Source organism: Silene latifolia, chromosome 6 (genome assembly GCF_048544455.1).
Source record: "Silene latifolia isolate original U9 population chromosome 6, ASM4854445v1, whole genome shotgun sequence".
Lineage (NCBI taxonomy): Eukaryota > Viridiplantae > Streptophyta > Magnoliopsida > Caryophyllales > Caryophyllaceae > Silene > Silene latifolia.
Genome location: NC_133531.1, coordinates 129,800,288 through 129,815,491, shown reverse-complemented (window position 1 = coordinate 129,815,491; position 15,204 = coordinate 129,800,288).

The window sequence follows — 15,204 nt, the reverse complement described above, 5'->3', positions numbered from 1 at the left end:
CCAATTGAGAAGGAGACCAAACTTTGTTTATCCACTCTAAACTCAGCCCCTTTGTTGAGCCACCTTAGTTTATATGGGCAAGGATGATTTATGGTAGGCAATGAGAGTTTCTCAACCAATGTACTTGATGCTACATTGGTACAACTTCCTCCATCAATGATTAGATTGCACACCCTTCCTCCAATTGTACACCTAGACCTAAAGAGTTGTTGTCTTTGATCCATCTCTAAAGGTTGAGGTTGTGTATGCAATACCCTCCTAATGACCAAGCTAAGACCTGAATCTGGTGCTACCAATTCGCTTTTCTCACTTTCTTCTTCGGTCCCAACCTTATCACACACAAGAATCTCATCCTCTCCCCAATAAAACACTTCAAAGCTACTAAGGGCTCTTTGAGTTGGACAATCTTTGGTAAAGTGACCATAACCTTGGCATTGGAAACATTTTTTAAGGCCGATGGTTTTTCTTTGTGAGGTTTCGGGTGCTTTTCCTTTGTCAAAGTAGGGTGTTTTTGGTAGTGTGGTAGGGTTGTCATTGGATTTGGTCTCGAGTGTGGTTGGTTTGGGGTAGTGGCTGAAAGAAATGTAGATTCATATACATAAATAACATACTCATATATGCTAAACTAATTTGTCATAAAATTAAAACGGATTTTATGCATGCAAACAATAATATAAATAGAGGAGAAATCATGTCCTTACATAGTAGATTTCGGCTATTAGGGCACAAGAGAGATCACCTTTCTCTTCTTGTTCTTGAGCTTTTCCAATGGAAGAACAAAGATCTAAGTGTAAGATCTCTCCCTATGAATTATACCCAAGGCTTAACACTTAATCTAATTAATATTATTTGATCTAGTATAATATTAATGTAGGAGAAAATTGAACCAAAAACTTTATAAAACTCTTATGTGTTTTCGGTTTTTAAGAGAGAAGAAGAGAGGATTTTCTTCTCACTAGAACTTGTCTTTTGGATGAGTAAAAATTAGAATAGAAATAATACACTACCTTTAGTATATTATTAGGCAAAATTAAAGAAAAACAATGATAGTTTTTCTTCCCCAAAACCGTGTAAGAGGAGGGCTATTGGGGAGCCAATGCATGGATAATTTGTTCTTCACAAGAAACAATAGGCTTGCATGCCTAGACTTGCTTTTTCATCATTATGTTTTATCAACTAAATAAAACAATTAACTAGCTTAATGCTCCCCAATTTTTCGGCACTTTACATATTATGGTGTCCATATTATTTTTGTCAATTGTCTATATGTTACATGTCACATGTCACATATATTTGATATGTAATTTTTATCATATTAAAAATCAACGTATTAATAAAATACGTCACATACAAAAATTGACTTAGTAATCTCATAATTACTTGTGCCAAAAATTTTACCAATTTATAAATCACAACTGATTGTATTTATAACAATTCATTCAATTTAATTGTTACATTAAACAATTATTTCATCCGAGTAATGATACAATTCAATTACTCAGACCGTATCTTATTTAATCACATTTCAATATGATACGTAAATTTTACCACCAAAATCGTCCGTCAATTTTCAAGTAATTTAATTAACTCGCAACATTATGCGATCAATTAAATAATCAATTAAGTGTATTGCCCTTTAGGTATGACCTAGGGGTCAACTGATCACCACCGTCACACGACAATAATGTCAAACTCTAGTCACCAATCATTACCGATATATGTTGACCGATTGACAAGAATAAATATTACTTCCCAATTGTATTCTTAAAATGAGATTTAATAATGATATTTAAATCATGTGATCGCACTATTGTTGAGGACACATTTCCCAACAATCTCCCACTTGTCCTCGACAAGTGTGCGTCACCAATTCTCTTGTCCTATTACTATCTCCCACTCAATGCAAGGTGTCTTTCGTGTCGTACTTGCAAGTGATCATATCGAGAGTGGTTTCCTCGATCCGAGAATAACCGATTGACCGGATTTATCCACTCGGATACCTTCCGAGCGTGGCCACGCATTTCCAGTTCATTGCTCCTCGAGTGGCCCCGAGATATTGTTATAACCCGACAAGGGGTGGACAATTCCTATCGCACTCATTCCCTTCGACTAGCCACACCATCATAACCCAAAATATGCCCATTTGACCCCATTTACGAAGGTCGTAGTAACACAAATCAAAGTTAATCAAATCGTGCCATCTTAGGAGAATAGTCTTTAGTCAAAAGAATTGACTCATTAGAATACTATAGTAGCTCTCGCCACGACCAGGCTATATAAATTTGCCAGAACTCTATAAGCGGTCATTAGGCCCGACAAAATGTTCCTAACAGTCTGCCTATGTGATCGACTAGTCATCTCACATGACTGTATGGCACTTGAACTTGCCATCAATCGCCTCACACTCTAGTCACTTCGAGACGTCACCTCATATAAGTAACTATGGGCAAAACAATGTTAATCCATGTTCACTTTAACGGGGTTCAATTGTCTCTACAACCCGTTTGGATGTAACAAAGTATAAATTAAAGATAAAAGACAAATGTGATTATGAACATGAACAAAAACAACATTTTTATTTCATTTCAAAATCTAACAGAAATTTGGTACACGTTTAAGTCCCATGGACGTAACATGCCCATCATGCTTAGCCTGCGATAAAGGCTTGGTGAGCGGATCGGCTATGTTGTCATCCGTCCCAACCTTACAAATCGCAATTTCCTTTCTTTCAATGAAATCTCGTATTACATGATACTTTCTAAGTACATGTCTAGATCTATTACTAGACTTCGGCTCCTTAGCTTGGAAGATCGTCCCACTATTATCACAATAGAGAGTGATGGGATCATCGGCGGTAGGTACTACTTTTAGACCTTCCGTGAATTGCTTGATCCACATAGCTTCCTTGGCAGCCTCTGATGCTGCTATGTACTCAGCCTCCGTTGTTGAATACGCGATTCTGACTTCCTTGAAGCTTCTCCAGCTTACGGCACCACCATTGAGCATGAAAACAAAACCAGCTTGTGATTTCATGTCATCTCTATCCGTTTGAAAACTTGAGTCCGTGTATCCTGTAACACGCAACTCAGTGTCTCCTCCAAACACAAGGATAGAGTCCTTAGTTCTTCTCAAGTACTTAAGGATGTTCTTGACAGCAATCCAGTGACTCTCACCTGGATTTCCTTGATATCTACTCGTCATGCTCAAGGCATACGAGACATCAGGACGTGTGCATATCATGGCATACATGATTGATCCAACAGCGGAAGCGTAAGGGATCAACTTCATGCGTTCAACATCATGGGGTTCGGAGGGACATTGAGTCTGGCTCAATATTGTTCCGGTTACCATTGGTACCAAACCCCTTTTGGATTTGTCCATGCTGAATCGTCAAAGAATCTTATCAACATAAGACTCTTGACTTAGTGCCAATATCCTCTTGGGTCTATCTCTATAGATCCGGATACCTAATATGCGTTGTGCCTCTCCTAAATCCTTCATTTGGAAGTGGTTACCTAACCACTTCTTAACAAAGACAACATTGGAATATCATTTCCAATGAGTAGTATGTCATCGACATACAAGATTAGGAACACAACATTGCTCCCACTGAATTTCATGTATAAACATGGTTCCTCAACATTTCGAGTGAAACCATTTTCTTTTATAACATGATTGAATCGATGATTCCAACTTCTAGATGCTTGCTTAAGACCATAAATGGATCTCTTAAGCTTGCACACTTTGTTAGGATTTTTAGAATCAACAAAACCTTCGGGTTGTAGCATGTACACCTCCTCCTCTAAATGCCCATTTAGAAAAGCGGTTTTGACATCCATTTGCCATATTTCATAATCATGAAATGCGGCGATCGCTAACAAAATCCGTATGGATCTTAGCATGGCTACGGGGCGAAGGTCTCATCATAATGGAGACCTTGGACTTGGGTAAATCCTTTTGCCACTAGCCTAGCTTTGTAGACATCGTCATGTCCTTCTATGCCATTTTTGACCTTGAATATCCATTTGCATTGGAGGGGTCTTGCCCCTTTAGGCAAATCTACCAAGTCCCAAACTTGGTTTTCAAGCATAGAATCCATTTCGGACTTCATGGCTTCAAGCCATAAGGTGGAATTAGGACTAGAGATTGCGGCCTTGTAGGTGGCGGGCTCGTCACTTTCCATAAGTAACACATCGAGTGTTCCATCTTCTTCGATAAGTCCCACATATCGATCGGGATGGCGAATTACTCGGCCCGTCCTTCTTAGTGGAGGAGGTACAACCGCGTTAGACGACGAAGGAACATCTTCTTGCGTCTCTATCTCGGTTTGTGGCTCTTGAACTTCATCAAGTTCAAAATTTCTCCCAGTCTGTCTTTTAGAAATAAATTCTCTTTCTAAGAAGACAGCCTCGCAAGACACAAACACTTTATGATCTTGAGGTTTGTAGAAGTAATACCCTCGAGAGGTCGAGGGATAACCTACAAAGATGCATTTTTCGGATCTTGGGGCTAGCTTGTTGTCGTTCTTAGTTTTGACGTAAGCATCACATCCCCAAATCTTCATATAGGATATATTTGGGATCTTACCCGTCCACATCTCACATGGAGTCTTTTCGGTGGACTTAGTGGGACTATTATTCAAAGATCGAATTGCGGTTTGTATCGCAAATCCCCAAAACGAGTTCGGTAACTCGGTTTGACTCATCATGGATCGAACCATATCTAGTAAGGTTCGATTTCTCCTTTCGGCAACACCATTAAGTTGAGGTGTTCCGGGTGGAGAAAGTTGTGATATAATACCACGACTTTTCAAGTGTGAATCAAATTCAAGGCTAAGGTATTCACCACCACGATCGGATCGTAGTGCCTTAATCCTTTTGTTCAATTGGTTCTCTACTTCGTTTTGGAATTCCTTGAATTTCTCAAATGCTTCACTCTTATGTTTCATTAAATAGATATACCCATATCTACTTAAGTCATCGGTGAAGGTTATAAAGTAGTCATAATTACCACGAGCGGTGATACTCATTGGTCCGCATACATCGGTGTGTATGAGTCCTAATAGCTCACTAGCTCGTGTCCCTTTACCGCTAAAAGGATTACGAGTCATTTTGCCAATTAGGCAATATTCGCATGTGCCATATGATTGATAATCAAATGGTGTAATCACATTAGTCGAAATTAATCTTTTGATGCGATTCTCGTTTATGTGACCTAATCGACAATGCCAAATGAACGCTTCACTTGGGTCACTTGTTTTGAGTTTCTTTGATTGAATGTTATAGATATCATTTGTCGGATTTGAGGTCTCTAAAATGTAAATGCCATTGATGGAAGTAGCTTGGCCAATAACCAAATCATTCCTAGAAATAGAGCAACGATTGTTCTTAATGACAAAACAAAAACCGTCCATGTCTAGCATGGCGATTGAGATAATGTTTTTAGAGAGCGTAGGAACATAAAAACAATTATGCAAATACAACTCAAAACCGTTTGGCAAAGCTAGAACATAAGTTCCTTTGGATTCGGCCGCTACCCGAGCTCCATTTCCAAGTCGAAGATCCACATCTCCTTGCTAAGCTTCTCCACATCTCTTAAACCCCGTAAATGATTACAAAGGTGAGAACCACAACCGGTATCTAGTACCCATGTCGTAGTGGAAGTATAATTTATATCAATAACATAAATTTCTTTAGGAATTGTACCTTTTGGAGTAATGAGTCCTTCCCTTATATTTCGCAAATACATAGGGCAATTCCTAAGCCAATGTCCCATGCCATAGCAATAATGGCACTCATCATTAACTTGCTTGAAGTTTTTGATTTTCTTTGCTTTCTTCTTGAACCTCTTGCCCTTTGAAGCAAGAACTTGATTGCTAGAGCTCCCACTAGCTTTGGCATCTTTATCTTCCAGAGACAAAGACCCTATAGATCGTATGAGGTAGTCTTCCTGAGACGGACTCACACGAGGTCTAGTAGTAGTGGGTGGTTTAGAAGAAGTGATGAAATTTAGGTTTCCATCCGAACCTATCCCGAAATGAAGTTCTCTAGTTGTATCGAAATTATTGTCGGAGCATACGTCGTCAAGAACATGGTGATATGACTCAATAGTAATTGGTGCGGTAGCATTTGATGGATTCATTGTAATGCACTACAAATATGGAGGAAAGGAAATATTAACATTTGTCTTTTTAAATCATACTTGCAAATTTAACAAGATATGAACATTTATATAGTGACCTCTACCCAACTATAATAAATGATTCCAAGACCCAAATTCATATCGACTTAGGCACGGTGGGGCCGATACATCCTTTATCAATATAACTCGGTGGATTAACGTTTAATCGATTCTACTTTTAGAACTCTTGGTCGATAATATTACATTAACAATTATCTATAGCCCAAAACACATCGACAAGGGCACGGTGGGGCCGATACATCCCTTATCAAATACTTTTGTTGAGTTCAATCCAAATTTCGAATAAATGTGTCCATGATCCAAACTCACATTAACTTGGGCACGGTGGGGCCGATACATCCCTCATCAACATGAATTCGGTGGATTAACATTCATCACCCACTTCCCCTACGTAACAAGGTTTGTACCCGGTGGGGCCGAGCGCACTCCCTCGCGAAATAGGTTTTCATGGTTTCTACTATTTGGTAAGGCTATGTCTCAATTGATAGTTTTAGCGAGAGGTCATGTCAAATTATTATCTATCACGTTTTAAGTGAACTAAAGCGGTGAACTACGATAATTATATTTGACACGGTCGATAAACTCGATAAAATAAGACAATGCATGTTTAGTTATGGCGATTTAGCGATGCATGTGACATAAAATAAAATGCAAGCATAAAGATAAATAAATCCTAGTATGGCCTTTCCTAAAATAGAAAAACTATTAATCTATTACATATTCGGAAACCAACTCCATTGGTCCCTTGAACTTCGGTTGTGGCACACATCTCGAGGTAACACCGTCTTTATGTATCGCCATTCTTGAAGAAATCCGTCTTTTGGAACTCCGGAATGAATAAAATTACATAATAAATTACATAATTTCCTATTATACATTTGTAACTAAAATAAAATAAATCTATTAAATTACAAAACGGTGATACGAGATCACAATAAAAAATACAACCGAATCGATATTCCCATACATTTCGGGAAATACCAATTAAAATCTAAGGCCATACTAAGTAAAATTACATAATTCAAAATTACATAAATTAAAATTATGACAATCATAAAGAAAAATGCAGCATTATAATATGTATGAACATGCTCAATTTTTATGCTAAATCGCCTTTAATTAGCCAATATCATATATTACTCGGTTTTTACGGATTTGCGTGATTTCAACATTTTATAATCACAAAAATACATAAACTCATATTTATGCATAAGTTAATTACCCTAACCTCTTAGGACTCAAAATATAGTCTTCACTAATAATTTTGACCATAATTAACTTTCATATACAAAATTGTTCATAAATGGACCAAAATTACAAAAATAAGCTATTAAACTTCAAATAAATCACAAAATTTCAAATAAATTCAAAATTTGAAATTTAAATTCATGAACATTCTTGAAAAATCCATGACACTCATAATGTTCAAAATCTTAGGTCAAAAATTTCGAAAAATTTCCGGAAAAACAATGTTGCGGTTTATCGATATTTAATAAAATAATCATAAAAACATGGAAAAATTATTTTCATTAACTTTTCAATTTTAGATCTGAAAAATACAATAAAATGCAACATTAGACGTTTTTCCTAAGTCATAGATTATGTTTTATTAATTTTCAACTAATAATGTCACTATTTATGCCATTTTTCTTCAAAAATTCATAAATCATGCTAAAAGACTTCTTTATAGCCAATTATTTTACACACATCTTGTAAAATTGCATGTGACAACATATAAATTTTCTATGACCAGATTCGAAATTTAACTCATATTAACCTATTTTTCTCTTAAATCCGAATTTAATAATGAAAAATTCATTTTTCGAGCATAACAAGTGCAAAAATTATGAAAAATTACAGGTTATCTCAAAACCATATATGTGATAACATATCCAAAGATCAACTTAAAATTCGAAGTATAGCTAATTTTCGACCAAAAATGACATTTTTACTCATAAAATCACATTTAAATGCCATTATAGTAAATTATGAACAATAAAAATCCGAAAAATTAACCAAAATATCCTAAAACACTTTAGGACCAGAAATATTAACATGCATGTAATAATTTCGTGATATATCATAATAACACAAATTTTACAAGTTTTATTTTGTTATTCATATAACTCGGAAAAACTTTTAACCAATTTGCATGCAAACAACCGTGGCTCATGATACCGATTGAAAGAAATGTAGATTCATATACATAAATAACATACTCATATATGCTAAACTAATTTGTCATAAAATTAAAACGGATTTTATGCATGCAAACAATAATATAAATAGAGGAGAAATCATGTCCTTACATAGTAGATTTCGGCTATTAGGGCACAAGAGAGATCACCTTTCTCTTCTTGTTCTTGAGCTTTTCCAATGGAAGAACAAAGATCTAAGTGTAAGATCTCTCCCTATGAATTATACCCAAGGCTTAACACTTAATCTAATTAATATTATTTGATCTAGTATAATATTAATGTAGGAGAAAATTGAACCAAAAACTTTATAAAACTCTTATGTGTTTTCGGTTTTTAAGAGAGAAGAAGAGAGGATTTTCTTCTCACTAGAACTTGTCTTTTGGATGAGTAAAAATTAGAATAGAAATAATACACTACCTTTAGTATATTATTAGGCAAAATTAAAGAAAAACAATGATAGTTTTTCTTCCCCAAAACCGTGTAAGAGGAGGGCTATTGGGGAGCCAATGCATGGATAATTTGTTCTTCACAAGAAACAATAGGCTTGCATGCCTAGACTTGCTTTTTCATCATTATGTTTTATCAACTAAATAAAACAATTAACTAGCTTAATGCTCCCCAATTTTTCGGCACTTTACATATTATGGTGTCCATATTATTTTTGTCAATTGTCTATATGTTACATGTCACATGTCACATATATTTGATATGTAATTTTTATCATATTAAAAATCAACGTATTAATAAAATACGTCACATACAAAAATTGACTTAGTAATCTCATAATTACTTGTGCCAAAAATTTTACCAATTTATAAATCACAACTGATTGTATTTATAACAATTCATTCAATTTAATTGTTACATTAAACAATTATTTCATCCGAGTAATGATACAATTCAATTACTCAGACCGTATCTTATTTAATCACATTTCAATATGATACGTAAATTTTACCACCAAAATCGTCCGTCAATTTTCAAGTAATTTAATTAACTCGCAACATTATGCGATAGCCCTCCTCTTACACGGTTTTGGGGAAGAAAAACTATCATTGTTTTTCTTTAATTTTGCCTAATAATATACTAAAGGTAGTGTATTATTTCTATTCTAATTTTTACTCATCATGTGATCGCACTATTGTTGAGGACACATTTCCCAACAGTGGCTTGTCATAGGTTTGGCCGTGGGGGTCTTACTCTTTCCCGCCCTTTCCACCCTCATGGCTAAGTTGACGGCCTCATCAAATGACCACACATGTTGTAAACGGACCCTTTGAGCAATTTTATCATCTAAACCTTCAACAAATCTAGCAATTTTTTGTTCCGGTTTCTCATTGATTTCACATTGAAAAGTGAGTTTTTCAAAATACCTAATGTAAGACTCAAGTGGTTGTTGATCTTATTTTAGTTGAGTAAGTTTAATGAACATATCTTGAGTATACTCTTTGGGAATAAACTTATCACTAAGCTTCTTTTTCAACTTTGACCAAGACTTTATGCGTTCTTTACCATCCCTCTTCCTTTGATTTTTCATGTTTTTATACCAAAGAGATGCATAACCTTTGAATTTTAAGATGGCAACCTTGAAAGACTTAGCATCCGAGTATGATTTAAATTCAAAGACTCTTTCAATTGACCGAAACCAATCTAGTAAGTCATCGGGATTTAAACTACCATGGAAGTCCGGAATGTCTTACTTTAGATCTTTAGGATGCTCTTCATGCTCGGCTTCTATAAAGGAACCCTCTTCATCCGATTGTAGGTCCTCCTCTTCATGGTCAGCCTCTTGGTCCCTTGCTCCAATCCCTCGGCCACGCCCTCTACCACGGTGAGGTGGTGGTCTTCCCTAATTCCTTGGTGGTGTTAGAACATTGGCCATCATGGTGGTTATAGAATCTAAGATTAGATCCACATTTGTTGTTAATCGGTCTACTTTTGTCTCAAGAACAAGTATTCTCTCCTCACAAGTTTCACTCATGGTTGTTTTGTGATTTTTGTGATGTGGTTAGGATATTTATAGAACTCACAAGGCTTGACTCAAGACTAACACAACAATGGAATTGTGTTAAACTAACCAAAGCTCTGATAACCAATTGAAGTAAAACCTCCAAGACTCGAAAATTTGGACTAGAGGCTCGAATCTGAACAGCGCAATGAACTGTCTGATTCTGGAACAAAGACTGAAATTTGGACGAACAAGGAGGAATTAAACCGTCGAGAGGACTGTTCAATTCAGAGAACCTTAAAAAGAAAAACAATTTACTTGAGTCCGGTTTTGCATTCAACAAATACCTTTGATGGACGTAAATTGAGCAAGATATGTTTTAACCCGAACACAAGGCAATAGGTTAAAACTAAGACTAATTATAACACTAAGTAAAGGACTCGTCCAAACTTCAAGCACTAAGCAAAGAGGGCTATTCAAGTACTAAGCCATGAATATGGTTAGATGAAATCTTGGTTTCAATCTTGGTTTTTTTTATCATTCAAAATCTGAATTTTTCCATGTCCAAACCTTGGCTTTTATACTACAAGCCATACAATCTTGACCCTCAAAAGTTAACTAAGATCTAGGGCTCACAATTGAGCTGAAAAACAACAAAGAAAACGGCTCTCTAGGCCTTACATGACTTACACACTCTTACATAAGAAAATGACAGAAAGTAAAAAGCATAAACATACAACCTTCCTTTGACTTGTTCTATTGACTTATTTATGATTACAATGGATCTCTTAGAAGCTCTCAAAAACCGGCACATGCTCTTGGTAGCCTTCGAAAGGTGTTTTAGAACTTGCTTGTTCAAAAGAGGAAAGGTTGAAAGTGACCCCTTGTTAAGCCTCTCAAACCGTGTAGATGTCTCTTTCACTCGGTTTTGTTGCATTTTCTTTCATTATTGGTGGCTCGATTATGCAAGGTTCCCAAGACAAAAATACTCCAAATTCTCCCAAGAATTGAGTAGTAATGTTTTTCGGTATGAGTTCTTAGACGGAAATTTGGTTCGACCTCGTTTTGTGTGACGGGGGCAAAACCGTGGCTTGATTCTCTTCAGTATGAGTAGCTAATTTATCATCTAGAGTGAAAGGGGATTTAGGTGGTTAGAAAAGGGATTATTATGAATTGATTGTTAAATTCCTTTCTATTGTTGTTCAATTATTGTTTTACTTCTAATTAGTTGATTACTGATCAGAGTTAATTAATTAGCCTTGCATAAACTAGGATTTCACCAATTGGGTTAAGACTAGTATAGGCTACGATAATTGAATTAGACCGAGTTAATAATAGCGATCGCATGTTACGTTAGATCTAAAAAGACATATTAGAACCGACCGATCATATGACTTTCAACAATATAAATTGCTCAATCAATGAATTAAATCCTACCCTTTGATGACTACCTAGTGAACCCTAATCCCTAGACTCTTTAATATTATTGTTTACAACCATTAATTTATTTGCTTTTAGTTGTTAGAAAATATTCAAAACCCCCATAGAATTTGGTTACTTTAAGATTAATTTATATATAAACAAACTAGATAAATTAACTAGCCTCCCTGTGAATTCGACCCTGACTTACCGCTAGCTATCTTGTTAGTAGTAGTTTAGGATTTATTTTGACTACGGCAAACAACTGAAAAAATAACCTTATCAAATTTGGCACCGTTGTCGGGGAGGCAACAATTTTCTGTTTGTTTTTAATTTAGTTTGTCTTTGTTTCAGGGAACTTCAGTTTCTTGAGACAGTTTTACCTTTTCTTGTTGTTTTTGTGTATGCCTAGGTCTAACAGGTTAGAGATTATACCTTTTGATCCCGAGCCAGAAAAGTCTTTCGGTACAGACGAAAATTTCAAAGAGAAGTAAGTCAGGCGGAAGACATGAGTACACTTGAATACGAGCGGTATACTTTTGCAGAGAATTCGTCCTTTGAAGAGGGCGCTCTTATTTTTGCACCTGTGGTTTCTATAACATCAAAGATGCCGACATTAGCAAGTCATTCCGAACCCACGGTTGATTCTATTCCTAAAGGCTTCAAGCTCCCTACCACTGACAAGGGAACTTTTGAGATCAAGCCTTCATACATAAGCTTGGTAGAGAGGAATTTATTTGGAGGAAAAGATGGAGAGGACCCCGCAAAGTATATGGAGAAATTTGTTACATATTGCTGTTCTATTCCTTTGACAGTTGGGGTCTCTCAAGATCAGGTGAATCAAACTCTTTCCTTTCTCTTTGAGAGATGATGCAGCTGATTGGTTAAGGGCCTTAGACATGGAGACCGACGCAATTATCAACTAGACTTCTCTAGCTCTTGCATTCTACAAGAGGTATTTTTCACCACAGAAAACTAATGTATTGAGAAGTCAGATTACAATTTTTAAGCAAGGTCCTACTGAGGATTTTAATGAAGCTTGGATTTGTTTCAAACGACTAGTGCGGTCCGTCCCTCACCATGGTTTTGAGATTTGGTTCCTTAGCAACCAGTTTTACAATGAGTTGTATGATGATCATAGAGCCTTACTTGACTCGACTGCTAATGAGAGACTCTAAGATAACACTAATGACGGTAATGCTTAGAGGTTGATTGATCAGATAGCTACTCACACAGCTGAGTATGGAAACCCCAGAGGAAGTGGATCAGATAGTGCAATTACGGCACAATTGGAGGCTCTAATGGCTCAAACAGCCGAATTAAAGACTACTCAGTCTTTGGGAAAGCAATAGACGGTTCACATGGTTCAACAAGAAGTGTCCTGCGAGAGATGTGGGATAGATGGCCCCACTGCGGCCAAGTGTATGAGTACCATTGAGCAAGTTCATGCCTTCCAGTCTTTCAAGCAAGGTACGCCATATTCTAACTTCTTCCCTGAAAGGAGTCAGAATGCCTATGTTCAAGCTCCTCAACAAAATCCTTATATTATTCCTCCAAATCGTGGTAACCAACAACAAGGAAGCTTTGTTCGGCAAAATCAAGGAGGTTTTCAACAAATTCAACCTCCTCCTCAAGCTCCTAATAATGAGATGGCCGATTTAAAAGCTCTCTTGCAACAAACTTTGATGATGCAACAAAAGCAAACGGCTGAGATCTCCGAACTCATGGCTCATAATAAGATTGTGGATACTCAAGTTGCTCAAATGGCGGCTCAAAATCCTTCAAAACAGTCAGGTCTTCCTCCTCAAGGTAAACAAGCTCATGAGCACGTCAATTCTATTTCTTTGAGGAGCGGTACTTCTTATCAAGGTCCGGACATGCCCATTAATGAAGATGAGGTTCCTTACATGCATCCTAAAGGATTAGGAAACCTCGAGTTGAGCGATGACGAGAAAGAAACTTGCAAGGATCAAACACGGGATAAGCAGAAAAGCGAAGAAGAGAGGACTGACCTGGTGACTCGATCGAGTAGGACGAGGCTCGATCGAGGAACCAAGCCACTCGATCGAGTGCACCTTGGGCTCGATCGAGGAACCCCCTCTGATGGTGATTTTTCACATGTTTCAGCTATGGCATTGGATAAAAATAGGTTCCTCGATCGAGGCACTCTTGTAACTGACGTTAATACTTCCAAACTGTCTCCTTATGCCAAAGAAGCCGAGCCAATCAAAATTCAACTACCTTTTCCTCAAAGATTGCAGAAATCCAAACTTGAACAACAGTTTGGAAGGTTCATGGAGGTAGTAAATATAATACCCGTCCTTTTAGGGACCCGTTGACCGGCTTTAGACACCTACTTTGACCTTCGGAAACCTTACGAGTGATGACTATTGACGAAGTGAGCTTTGGCTTGTGTGTTACTCGATCTAGCTGAGGCTGATAGATTGAGTTGCTTGGGAGCTCGATCGAGTAAGTTAGTTACTCGATCGAGTAACGGGTTTGCAACGGGGAATTATAAATCGTGTTTCATGAAACCTCAAATCATTTCCGCTTCTCTTCCCTAAACCTAGATACCGTCACTCTCTTTTTCTTTCACCATAGTTCCTTCCTTAAGGTTCTTGAGGATGCTTATGCCATGGGGATGGATTGCTTGAATCGGGTAGCGGTCTTGACACCAGATTGCTATGCATAGGTATGTTATTGTCATCATCATCGTCGTTCTGTTTCAGCTAGGGTTGTAGTGATAGTGATAGATGGTTGTACTGTTTCTATAGGTGTATTACTTGGTTGATTGGTGTCATGTGATCGGACGCGGAATCGCTGTGGTGTTGGAGTTTGTGTCCTCCACAAATTAGTGTGATAACATTTATAAATCTCTTATAGGTTCACAAGGGTATACTTCGTATTTTATCAGTTGATTAACGATTACCTAATAACGGTTGGCTTGCTAGAAAGTTTGACGTTATTATCATACTAATGGCGGTGATCAACTGGTCCCTAAAAGTCACACCTAAAGGATGTGTTTGAGAGATGTGATTATGGATATGTAATCACATTGATGCCATATATGACTAAACAGTTAGTCAACGTGTTGATGAGACGATTATTTAATGTCGATTAAATAATATTAGCTAAGACGAATTTACTGTCAAATTCGTAAAATTGAATATAATATGTTATATTTAATTAATGTATATAATGTTAGCTTGGACGAATTAGTATGTTAATTCGTAATTAAATGTAATCGGTTATATTTAATCAGCGAATGATAATTATACGATATTGTCATAATAAATTATTATTGACCCGTATTAATAAATCAACCTCAAGCTGTTGTGTGTAGACTTGTTAATACGGAATAATATAAATGACAATTTATATTTAATACATTTTATACATTTTTGGAATAACCGAAAATAAGGATTTTTTATCCTCATT